Source organism: Kogia breviceps, chromosome 5 (assembly GCF_026419965.1).
Source record: "Kogia breviceps isolate mKogBre1 chromosome 5, mKogBre1 haplotype 1, whole genome shotgun sequence".
NCBI classification, from domain to species: Eukaryota; Metazoa; Chordata; class Mammalia; order Artiodactyla; family Physeteridae; genus Kogia; species Kogia breviceps.
Genome location: NC_081314.1, coordinates 41,583,691 through 41,596,634, shown reverse-complemented (window position 1 = coordinate 41,596,634; position 12,944 = coordinate 41,583,691). Strand labels below are relative to the sequence as shown.

Sequence of the window (12,944 nt, the reverse complement as noted above, 5' to 3'; positions counted from 1 at the left end):
TCATAAAATGAAAGAAAATTGGTCACTGTATGAGTCATGCTCCCAGCAGGAAACAGCTGATACACTCAGAAGGGAAGAGAGTTTAAAGAAGGACTATTGACATGAGTGGGCAAAGTTAAAGGATCTAACAAAGGATGGTGAAGCACCTTGGACTAGGAACAATGGGAAGTTGTTCTTACACTCAGGTGGAAAAGGAGAAGGGGACAGATCATTAAACATAGCATCTGGCGAGAGCCATAGTCATGGGAGAGGACTACAAGTAGAAGAATGAGCCATGGTTGAAACAACAAAGACTCTGATCTCTCCTCTCACTCTGCAGTCTCCCATTGGTGCTTCTCATAAGTAAAACCCACTGGAAGCCACAGGGCAAGGGAGTTAATGTGATGCAGTCTATAGGGGCAGAGAATGGGTCTGGTGGGACAAATACAGATTATCCAGCAGCATCCCTGAATCACTGATTGGAAGGGAGCCATCCAGGAGAGCAGTCTGACAAAGAACCCATACATTAGTCTTAGTGTGTGTTAAGTGTTAATCTGTTAAACCTCTAAGATTTAGGGGTTGTTTGTTCCAGCAGTTAACCTACCCTAACTAATATATCTGGTCTATTTGTATTTTCATATTATGCCTTTTATATCCAAACTGTTTTTCCAAAACTATCAGGGGAAATGTATAACAATCCTCTAAAAATGTAAGCAAGTCTATTTCACAGAGATTTTTAACATATTTTGTAAATAATTTATAACCTTGAGGTTATAAATAATTACTCTGCCTTCAGATGTTCCAAACTGCTGCTTTTTATAATGACAGCTCAAAAGGGAAGAAATTGTGAGGGAGGATAAAATACTGCATTTATTCTTCAAAAATGACACTATAAGAAGGAGAAAATACCACAGGACAATAGTCAAATGAATACCACAGAAAAATTCTTTTCAAGACTGCCCACTCCCATTCAACTCACCTCTTTCCTTTCAGTCCTGTGTTCCCTCTCCCTTCCCAAACTGAAGCGCCTCTTGCTCTCAAACTGGTCCCTGCTGTCTTGGAAATGCACTGTGTTTCCCCAAGAGGCTCTTTCTACCTCTTCCACCTCTCTGTGCTCCAGGCTTCCTTAACTTACATTGAAACATTGCCCCTGGGCCTTGTGAGGTGAGTGGTTAGCTATCTTGATAACTTTATTCATCCATTCATTCATTTTTTAAAAATAAAATCATTGGCTCAACAACAAAAAAACAAACAACCCAATCCAAAAATGGGCAGAAGAACTAAATAGACATTTCTCCAAAGAAGATATACAGATAGCCAACAAACTCATGAAAGAATGCTCAACATCATTAATCATTAGAGAAATGCAAATCAAAACTACAATGAGATATCACCTCACACCGGTCAGATTGGCCATCATCAAAAACTCTAGAAACAATAAATGCTGGAGAGGGTGTGGAGAAAAGGGAACCCTCTTGCACTGCTGGTGGGAATGTAAATTGATACAGCCACTATGGAAAACAGTATGGAGGTTCCTTTAAAAACTACAAATAGAACTACCATATGACCCCGCAATCCCACTACTAGGCATATACCCTGAGAAAACCATAATTCAAAAAGAGTCATGTACCAAAATGTTTATTGCAGCTCTATTTACGATAGCCAGGACATGGAAGCAACCTAAGTGTCCATCAACAGATGAATGGATTAAGAAGATGTGGCACATATATACAATGGAATATTACTCAGCCATAAAAAGAAATGAAACTGAGTTATTTGTAATGAGGTGGATAGACCTGGAGTCTGTCATACAGAGTGAAGTAAGTCAGAAGGAGAAAAACAAATACCGTATGCTAACACATATATATGGAATCTAAGAAAAAAAAACATGTCATGAAGAGATTAGTGGTAGGACTGGAATAAAACACAGACCTACTAGAGCATGGACTTGAGGATATGGGGAGGGGGAAGGGTAAGCTGTGACGATGTGAGAGAGTGGCAGGGACATATACACACTACCAAAAGTAAATTAGATAGCTAGTGGGAAGCTGCCGCATAGCACAGGGAGTTCACCTCTGTGCTTTGTGACCACCTAGAGGGGCGGGATAGGGAGGGTGGGAGGGAGGGTGACGCAAGAGGGAAGAGATATGGGAACATATGTATATGTATAACTGATTCACTTTGTTGTAAAGGAAAAACTAACACACTATGGTAAAACAGTTATACTCAAATAAAGATGTTAAAAATAAATAAATAAATAAATAAATAAATAAAATAAAATCATTGGACACCAATTAAGTGCAAGGTATATTCTAGATGTTAAGTCTACAAAGAGAAATAGATGATAGATAGATAGATAGATAGATAGATAGATAGATAGATAGAGAGAGAGAGAGAGAGAGAGAGAGAATGGCATATATATATACATATATGTATATATATGGCAAGGTCTCTTCACAAAATAAATTATAACATTGTAATACAGATATGACAGAGAAGCAGATAACCATAGCATAAGGCAGAAAATGGCTAGTGACATAAAAGAAGCACAGATAAAGTCCTAGTTTAGTTTCTCTAAAGTCCTTTAGAGAAAAGGAAAAGAAAGCTGGCATGTACCATGCTCCAAGCACTAGGCTGGGTTTATCTTTCTCTCATATGCCTAATTCCTTCTTGTCCTTCAGCAATTCATTCAAGTGTCACCTCACCCAGGAAGACTTTCTTGACCTGACTCACCCAGTCATTCCTCTATGCTCCCATAATCAAAGCTTTATCAAATGACTGGATAATTGTTAGTTTATTATCTATCATCCCAAATGATGGTAAGTACCTGGAAGTGGGGAACAATGCCTTGTCTTTGTACATTTTCAATGTCTAACTCTGAATCTGGTGCACACCAAGCTTTCAGTAATGGATGGATGGATGGATGGATAGACGGATGGACGGATGACTGAAGTACTATTAAAGCATTAGAGGAAAAGGGGGATTGTGTGAGCAACATGATAACAGGAAAATAGAAGGTAGGTTCTAGGAATTGCAGGAGTCCAGTTGGATTGTGTTATAAGAATGTGGGCAGGAAGGTGGCAGGTGACAAATGTTGAAATAGAAGATGGAAAACAGTTTGTAGTGTCTTGAACGCCAAGCTAAGGCAGCTGGATTCATGCAGGAGAGAGTGAAGAGCCACTGGGAGTTGACAAGCCAGGAAGCAATAAGATCAGAGCCATGTTTTAAGGCAATTAATCTGGCAGTTGGAATATTTTTCCTTTTTCAATAATACGTTCACTTTTCATCAAGAATTTTCTTTGCTTAACCCAAAGGAATTAATATTATACTGTGGACTTGAGCAGCCCTGATAAACATTTCTTTTTTCAAAAGAGCTCAAACCTGCACGTGTCTAGGTCAGCCTTGAGTAAAGTGTTGTTTTGCAATTTTTTTCTTTCAAGCAATTAGTCTTTATGTTACTCCCTAAGCTGACAACCACATTATTTTGATGCAACGCTCTGAAATTAATTTTTTTTTTTTTTTTTGCGGGCCTCTCACTGTTGTGGCCTCTCCCGTTGTGGAGCACAGGCTCTGGATGCACAGGCTCAGTAGCCATGGCTCACGGGCCAGGCCGCTCCGCAGCATGTGGGATCCTCCTGGACCGGGGCATGATCCCGTGTCCCCTGCATCGGCAGGAGGACTCTCAACCACTGCGCCACCAGGGAAGCCCCTGAAATTAATTTTGAGCTGCTCCCCAAGGCCCAGCATGTGGTTACCAGCAAATGCTCACCCACAGCAGGGAGCATCACTAGTGACTTCTATATGAGATTCTCTTCTGAGGCAACGTGTGATAATAGAGAATACAGTCATTTTTTTCACAAGAAATAATTTTTAAATGACACATTCATCCAAAGAGATATTACCTTGGAATGCTATGAGAAACATTTTAATACTTGATAGGTAGCTAATTACAAAGAATAAATCAATAATAAAAATTAGACCATCATCCTTTGACAATCACATATTGTTCAATTTATCTGCCATAAGCCAGTTTCTATAACAATGCATGTGTACCAAATCATCAAGTGATAACTTAAGACCACTTTAGATAAAATTTGCATCTTAAAATTGTAAGGTTATACCAGTAAACATTAAACAGGCAAGTTCAGTTGATATTTTGTTTTTAATAACATTTATTTTCTCTGGTTTCCCAAACCCATTGCTGATCAGCATTTCTACAAGTTCTGTTTTTCTACACACTTAATTCATATGCACATATATATAAGTCATTTTAAAACTTTCATATCTGAAAGAAGATTGAAAACGTTTTTATAACAGTCCAGTTAACTCTGGATAAACAGAGGGCAAATATTTATCACTTAATTTATCTTAAAAAATCTTTCATTCTAATACCTGCTGTAGGTAAACATTTGCTTTTTTTTGCCAGCTGGATATTCACTATATAATCAACTTAATAACTGCTTTGCTGGCACTTAATTCCCTTCATTTTTATTTTTTAAGAAGACTGTTTTGAAACTCAAATACTTTACTACTTACTCTCCAGGAAAATCTGGAGCAGGTAGGCCTTGCCTTCCCTCTGGGAGAAACTTGTTGATTTCCATTATGAATTCAAAAAAAAACTAAGTTTTGTTCACATCTCAATTCCTTCAATATTCTCTGTATGAAGCAGAGTCCTTTGAAACAAAAATTCTCTTACCAAATGCTCTGCTCCAAGGGAAAGTTTATGAGCTGTATGTAATTCTTACCTCAGTCAGTGCAAAGCTGTCCATTCTGTAGAGGCACTAACAGGATGTAGAACAAGATGTCTGTTTCGGTTCCCACAAGGTGACTTTGTCTACTGTAAATTTCTAGATCAGGCACCCATGATATAGGGGGAAAAAACAAATTCAAGACCCAAATATTTGTATCCACCATGTTAGGTTACTTGTGCCTATTATATTCCCTGCCATGCACTCTTTATTTTTTATTTATTTTTTTTTGCGGTATGCGGGCCTCTCACTGTTGTGGCCTCTCCCATTGCGGAGCACAGGCTCCGGATGCGCAGGCCTAGCGGCCATGGCTCACGGGCTTAGTTGCTCCGCGGCATGTGGGATCTTCCTGGACCAGGGCACGAACCCGTGTCTCGTGCATTGGCAGGCGGATTCTCAACCACTGCGCCACCAGGGAAGCCCCATGCACTCTTTATACCAAAGTATTATGAAAGGTTTTAATGAAGTGGTTTACAATTTCAATACTAAAGACACAGACATAGAGAATGGACTTGAGGACATGGGAAGGGGGAAGGGTAAGCTGGGATGAAGTGAGAGAGTGACATGGACATATATACACTATCAAATGTAAAATAGATAGCTAGTGGGAAGCAGCCGCATAGCACAGGGAGATCAGCTCGGTATTTTGTGACCACCTAGAGGGTTGGGATAGGGAGGGTGGGAGGGAGACACAAGAGGGAAGAGATATGAGGATATATGTATATGTATAGCTGATTCACTTTGTTATGCAGCAGAAACTAGCACACCATTGTAAAGCAATTATACCCCAATAAAGATGTTAAAAAAAAGATAGTAAGAGTTATTCAAATTCTTGCTAAATGGTGTGAGACTTCATATGCCATGCTTTGACTACACTACCAGAACCCAAATCCTCAGCATTACCCCAGAACATCAGGCAGCTGCTGTGGGAACCACCGAAAGGGAATGTTGAACCATACCACCATTGCAGCTATGAGGGACACATGCAACCCATGACTCTACTCATCCGAACAGTTGACACCATGGTATTGTTGAGCTCACTGCTCACAGAGGCTGAAGTCAGTTAGACGTTCTTATCTACAGTGGGAACTCTTCCACCAGCAATTTCATCCGTGTTCTTCTTTGGCCTCAGCAAAATAACGAAGCGCTTGGCAGCAAATATACAACCCAATAAACCATAGCTGGATACCAAGATTGCAAATATTTCCACAGCCACTTTAAACTTGCCTTTGGTGCTCAAGTAAGCAGGGACAAAAGGGATGCAGATGATAAAAAAGACCAGCATCCCAAAGGTGATGCATTTTCCTTCATAATAATTATCCGGCAACTGGCGAGCCACAAGGGTTGTAAGAAAGCACAGCAAGGCCAAGAAGACATGCATCCTAAATGTAGAGCACAAAAATTCTATAGAACCTTCATAACATTCCAGAATAATCTTTATATTTTGAGATTCCATGTTCTTGTACACCCTTGGGGGTTCTAATACTAAGTAGGCTGTACATATGCCAATTTCGACTAGAACAGAGATTAGCACAATGATTTTCCAATAAAGAGGGTGGATGGATATAAGTCGGGTTTGGGATATGGATATTCTGTAGGCTAAAAACAGTGAAATAGTCTTTCCAAGAATGCAAGACAGGCAAAGTGAAAAGCCCAGTGCCAGAGTGACCTGACGGGCCATGCAGGACCAGTTGTATGGCTTGCCAATGAAGAACATGGAAGATAGCAACGTGATGATAAGAGAAACCTGAATGAGAAAGCTCAGCTCCTGGTCATTGGCAGTCACGAGTGGAGTGTGTCCATATATCACATATACAACTGTGACTGCCAAAACCACAAGCGCCCCAAGGATGGAGAGAATGACAAGCATGAATCCCAGGACCTCATCATAAGCAAGGAATTCCACCTCTTTCAGCATACACTCGCTCTTTTGTGCGTTGGACCAATAGTCTTCACCACATTGTTCACACTCCCTTTGACCTAATGAACAAAGAACAGAGGACTGACTGCAAAGAAATCCACTTGTCCCCTTCAGCTGCGAATAGCCCAGAGGAGCCAAAGGCCTAATGCAAGACTCACTGAAATTTTCTATAGAGAATATATAATATCTCAAAAAAAAAAGCAGTGATAAAAATGATCTTAGAGTGTGCAGCTAACATTACAGATTGAGAATTGATTTCAATTTTGGAAATTCAGTCTCCCATCTTGGTTTCAGCTCTTACTGCATGGGCCTTTTTCAGTAAGATGCCTCTTTCTTCTTCTTCCAATTATCTAATTGAGAAAGGAGGTGTGTACCCTCATAAGCCCAAGAACAATCCACAAATATATGAGAACATTAAAGCTACTAAGGTGAAACAATTAAAAGTAGTGTGACAGGGATAAGGTTGATTAAAATACGAGCGTTTTCAATCTTGCATTCAGCTTCTCCTCCACCTACTGAAGAGAATTTTGTCTTTGCCCACTCAGCTTTCCTCTCCTCACCCCCCAGTTGCAGATTTAAGAGAAGAGGTAAAGAAAGGCTGAGAATTAGAAGAAAGAAAACAAAAACAACAACCACGTTGACTAACGTTGAAAAAACTTTTGGGGCATTTAGCTGGGCAGAGGCTCTAAAGGCGAATACTGAAACATAAGAAAAAATCTGAGATGAATTTGTGGTAGATTGTGAAATGGATCTCTTCACTGTTTTATGAGAGATGCAGGTAAAGACTGGCATTCCCTTTCAATCACTTCTGACTGCTGGATTGCACTTCTCTTGTTTCTGTGCAGAGACTGGGCCACATGGGGTCCAAGGAGTTCTTCAGATTACCTTCTACTTATTTTCCATTTGTGGAAAATTTTACATTTTTAAAATCCTCTTTTAACTAAATTGCTATAGAGGGCCTTTTGGCAAGAGACATACAATTTGTTATCTTTAACAGAAGGTAGAGATAAAAATAAACCTGCTGCAACATGCTCCATAGGGCTAAGCATACAAAGCCCAACTAAAATTCTGGTCAAGAACAGCAATTCAACAGGTTGTAGTGAAAAATTCATAGAGCAGTAGATATAGAATTCACTTGTCCTACAGACTTTGAGTAATTATGGTCTTTGCCTTTAGGGACGTACTTCTAAATCTTATATTTCTAAATTAGAGATAATTCCGTAAAACATAGAACTGTAATTCACTTATTTACTACTCATTCACATTTTTCCGTAACTAATATTTAATCTATTTCAGAAATTGAAATAATTTTAAATACTTTTTTTTGCGAACCCACGTATTCATATTTCCCATTTCATTAAAAAAATTTTTTCCCCTCTTAAATTCATGGATGTTGGTCTTTTTCCCAAATGTAGCAGCTTTGGAACTAAAACTGCCCTGGTCCAGGAAGATCCCACATGTCGCGGAGCAACTAAGCCTGTGTGCCACAACTACTGAGCCTGCACTCTAGAGCCCGCGAGGCACAACTACTAAGCCCACGTGCCACAACTACTGAAGACCGCACACCTAGAGCCCGTGCTCCGCAACAAGAGAAGCCACCACAATGAGAAGCCTGCGCACAACAAGGAAGAGTAGCCCCCGCTCACCACAACTAGAGAAAGACCACGCATAGCAATGAAGACCCAAAAATAAATAAATAAAAACAAATAAATTTATATTTAAAAAACGCAATGTCATAATTTTTTGCACTGCACAGAACATCCAATAGTTTGATGGATTATAATTTTTGTCATAAGTTGTTCACATCTGTTTATAAAGAAGGCTCCCAAGGCCCTCTTTGCCCAAACATTTTTAATCTCCTTCCATTTTAACATCAGTGAAAAAAATGACCATCTCTACCTGGTTCCCGTGACACATGCCCATCAGCACACAGGATGCAGTCAAAGCAACATATTGGTTTCCCATGACGAATTCCCTTCCCGGTCCCAGGCTGACACAAGTCAGTACACACTGAATGGGGAAGCTAGCAAAGACAAATACAATGCATGTAACAAAGCCCTTTGTCTCTACCTTGCCAGGCTAAGAAAGTTTCCACCTGGATTTCTGTGGAAGTTTTGCAATATCTTGGGAAACCCAGGATAGCTGGGCAAGAATAACAGACAAAGAGAATAATAACATTGAAAGCCTAGAGGAATTTTGCTGAAAGTCCTATAGTTGATTCTAGAAATGGGATTCTAGAAAAGTCCTGTGGTTGATTCTAGAAATTATCAAAGCTAATCCCAAACCTAACTCTTTCTAACCTTGAAGACTCAGACCAGGCTCCATGTCCATGGGGCTCTGAGGAGAGGATAATTTGTCAAGTCTGTTTCTGCTTGAGGGAGGAACCCAAGAATCATCTTGAGTACCTGAGAAAGACCTCTTCTCAGCAAGGTCATCCCAACACAGTCTGAAGATGTGTCATACAGAATCAGTACAAAAGAACAATGAAAGGTCCATTCCATGTGGAAAATTGTATGGCAAAAAGGAAAAGTGGACAAGGCACAGCACTGGAATAATTTCTCACAAAAAGAGCTTAGAAAACTCAGTGGTAAACGTAGGTCTCCCTTTACATTCTACATGGTTGTGCACATTGAAACCCACTATAAATGCAATGTGTAAATTGGTTTATATCTAAATGTAAAGAGGAGCTTCCTATTTAAAAAGGAGAGAAGCTGTATTTCTCCATTAAGCAAAGATTCATTTTGGAAAGTAAAAAGATTCATTTTGGAAATCAGAATTTTCCTATGTTGAGTTTCCCAAGATAAATCTCAATTAGATAACAATGGAAAATATCAGAAATCTAGGAGCTCAGTTATGGTACGTAAGATTACTTAAGTATGTATTGCTAAACACAATAGATAGGCTTCTAAAACGGGTTGTGGGTGTGTGCACGCACATGCGTGCGTGCGTGCGTGTGTGCATGTGTATCACCACAGAATGACTATATTTCCTCTCTCCTGACCCAGTGTTCTGAAAAGGGCTCTCCATATACCTTTCTTTGAAAATCATCACAGTAAGCTGATGCCTTTTCGTTCTGTTTCTCAGTATCCCTTCCCTTCTCAACCCTCATGATCTAGCTTCCAGCCCACTCACCTCACTAAAATGTTTCTTGTCAAGTCTGACAGCTCTCCTCTAGTACCGTTCTCCTTTCTCTCTCTTGGATATCTGGCACTCTTGATCAACTCCTCCTTGAGATGCAGGCTCCCTTGGCTTCCATTGCGTCCTTTTATTTCTTTTGTTGGTTCTACTTCCTCTACCTACCTCATCACTGTGGGTGTTTTTTGTTTGTTTGTTTGTTTGTTGTTGTTTTGGCTCTGGTCCTTGATCCTCTGCTTTTATCTCTCAATATAAAGCAGCTCATTCATTCTCGTCTTCAACCAGCACCTCTACCTAAGAACATCCAAAACTTGACTTTTCCTACCTGACCTCTAATTCCATATCCTAAACTCCCAACATGACCCTACTCTGAGATTCCATTATCACCTCAAATTCAACATGTCCCAAACTACCCCCATTTACCCTATTCCTCCTCCCGAATTCCCTATTTCTGTCACTGACACCACCAGTCTCACCCATCATCTCCAACCATATCTTCTATTACTTGCCTACACATAACTTCACTCAGGCCCATCTGCTTACCAACCTCCAGATTCAGTTTATTATCATGAGTTAAATCATGCCTTATACCATCTACTAATTGTTGGTGCAGGACACTTCCAAGGCCAGTCCATCAGCAAATCCAGTGGATTTTACTCTTGTCCCCTTCAGTCTATTTGCAACACGGCAGATAGAATAATTCTCTAAACTCTAAGTTGGATCATGACTCTCCTCTGTCAAAACTCTTCCATGGCTCCCCATTTCACTCAGAGAAAAAGCCGAAGTCCTTCAACAGCCCACAAGGCTCTATGTGATCTGACCCTCTCTCACCCCTCTTACCTCCTCTCCCACTACTCTCCCTCTCTCACTCTTTCCAGCCACACTGAACTCTTTCCTGTTCTTCTAAAATGCCCAAAATACCCCTACCTCAGGGTTTAAAAGTTGCTGTTTCCTCTGCTTGGAATGCTTTCCCCCTAGATAATGCATGGATTCACTGTCTTTTCAGTTTTCGTTCAAATGTCACCCCAGTGAGGCCTTCCCTGACCACACTATGTGAGATTACAACACTCCCGCCAGCACCCTCTATCTCAATCCCTGCTATTTTTCTCTCCCTAACATTAACATCCATTAAAATACTATATCATTTATTTATTTATCTTGTATATTGCCTGTCTCTTCCCACTGAAATGTTAGTCCCATTAGGCAGGGATTTGTTCTGTTTTGTACATTAACACATCCCTAGTTCCTAGAACAGTGTCTAGCACATATAATGTTGTGTTCAATAAATATCTGTTCAATTAATTAGGGATTAGATTTTAAGTGCTGCGAGGGCAGTGGTCTTTTTGCAGTGCTTAACACAGAGGTAGACTCATAGTACACGCTTTGTGAATTTGTACTGAATTACATTTGAACCAATTTAATTATACAAATATAACCTTGGGAATACCCTGGTGGTCCAGTGGTTAGGACTCCGAACGTTCACTGAGGATGGCACGGGTTCAATCCCTGGTCAGGGAACTAAAATCCCACAAGCTGCACAGCATGGCCAGGGGGAAAAAATAAAATAAAATAAAATTTATTAAAAAAAACAAAAATAGGGCTTCCCTGGTGGCGCAGTGGTTGAGAGTCCGCCTGCCGATGCAGGGAACACGGGTTCGTGCCCCAGTCTGGGAAGATCCCACATGCCACAGAGCGGCTAGGCCCGTGAGCAATGGCTGCTGGGCCTGCGCGTCTGGAGCCTGTGCTCCGCAACAGGAGAGGCCACAACAGTAACAGGCCCACGTACCGCAAAAAAACAAAAACAAACAAACAAAAAACAACCCTAATTTTAATAAAGATGAGAAAAATAAAATTACTATGCTGTAATGAAACATTATTAAAATAGAAATCTACTAGTACATTTTACTACTTTTCTATCAATTTTTAGTAGAATGAGCATTCTATGAACTTTGCTTATACAAGCAGGAGCATCTTCTCTTGTTTCATGCAAAACATTATACTGAGCACCTGCTCTATGGCTAGCACCAGGAATACAAAAGGGAAGAGTCTCAGGCCCCATTCAGGGAGAGGGCTCTGGGCTACAGAAGGTGGTTTATATGCTAGGCCTAGGGCAGCTCTGTCTTTCTGCAATGATGGAAGTGTTATGTATCTGTATTGTCTAATATGGTAGCCCCTAGCTACATGTGGCTGTTGAGTACTTGGAATGTAGCTAATGTGACTAAGGAAGCAAATTTTTAATTTTAGTTAATTTTAATTTTAAAAGCTACATGTGGGGCTTCCCTGGTCGCGCAGTGGTTGAGAGTCCGCCTGCCGATGCAGGGGACGCGGGTTCGTGCCCCGGTCCGGGAAGATCCCACGTGCCGCGGAGCGGCTGGGCCCGTGAGCCGTGGCCGCTGAGCCTGCGCGTCCGGAGCCTGTGCCCCGCAACGGGAGAGGCCACGGCAGTGAGAGGCCCGTGTACCGCGCAAAAAAAAAAAAAAAAAGCTACATGTGGCTAGGGACAACTGTATTGGACAGAGCAGCTCTAAGCCAAAGAAATAAAACGCAGAAGAACTATGGCCCCTACAGTGGCAAACAGTAAGTTTTGATGTTTATCCTGCCAAATGTATTCAAGAGCTGCTTAAGTTCGGGTTAACAAAGGGAGGAACTGGCGTGTATGCATGTATGTATGTGTGTATGTATCTGTGAGTATACATGAGTCTGTATATGTTTATTGATACCCATGGAAAACCAAGGAGCAAAAAAACAGATAAAAAGATCCTCTTGGTATCTGGCACAGCACAGGAGCTTGGAAATCTTAATTTTCTTGTATTCTTATGTCCTTTCCCAGTATGATTCGGAAGACTATTTAGGGATCTCAGATCCCAGGTCAAAAGGGCCACACAAGAAGAGGGAAGATACATGAATAAGAAACAAGATGAAGAAAGACATCCTCCCCCCAAAAATGTCTTGAAGCAGCAAAGAAAAACTGCTGGCTGTCCTGACACCCACTTATAGCTCTCTCTCACTCCTGCTGCTTCCTCCAGAAGATTCACATGGAAGATTAAATTGCCAATGCTCTTCCACCACCCTATCGGTTTACTGTAACACTACAGATAAACACTAAACTGGAATATCAAAAGCCCTACAGTTCTTCTCTCCTAGAACTAATATTTCATTAA

General features: G+C 40.7%; 1 protein-coding gene and 1 pseudogene across 1 annotated transcript in view; one reads left to right on the top strand and one right to left on the bottom strand.

Moving 5' to 3' along the window:
- KCNAB1 (potassium voltage-gated channel subfamily A regulatory beta subunit 1) overlaps window positions 1-12,944 on the bottom strand; it is a 529,857-nt gene that overhangs the window by 475,213 nt on the left and 41,700 nt on the right. The gene's annotated exons all lie outside the window — the stretch shown is intronic.
- Window positions 1-12,944, top strand: part of LOC131757565 (RNA-binding protein with serine-rich domain 1-like) — a 69,610-nt pseudogene that overhangs the window by 51,400 nt on the left and 5,266 nt on the right.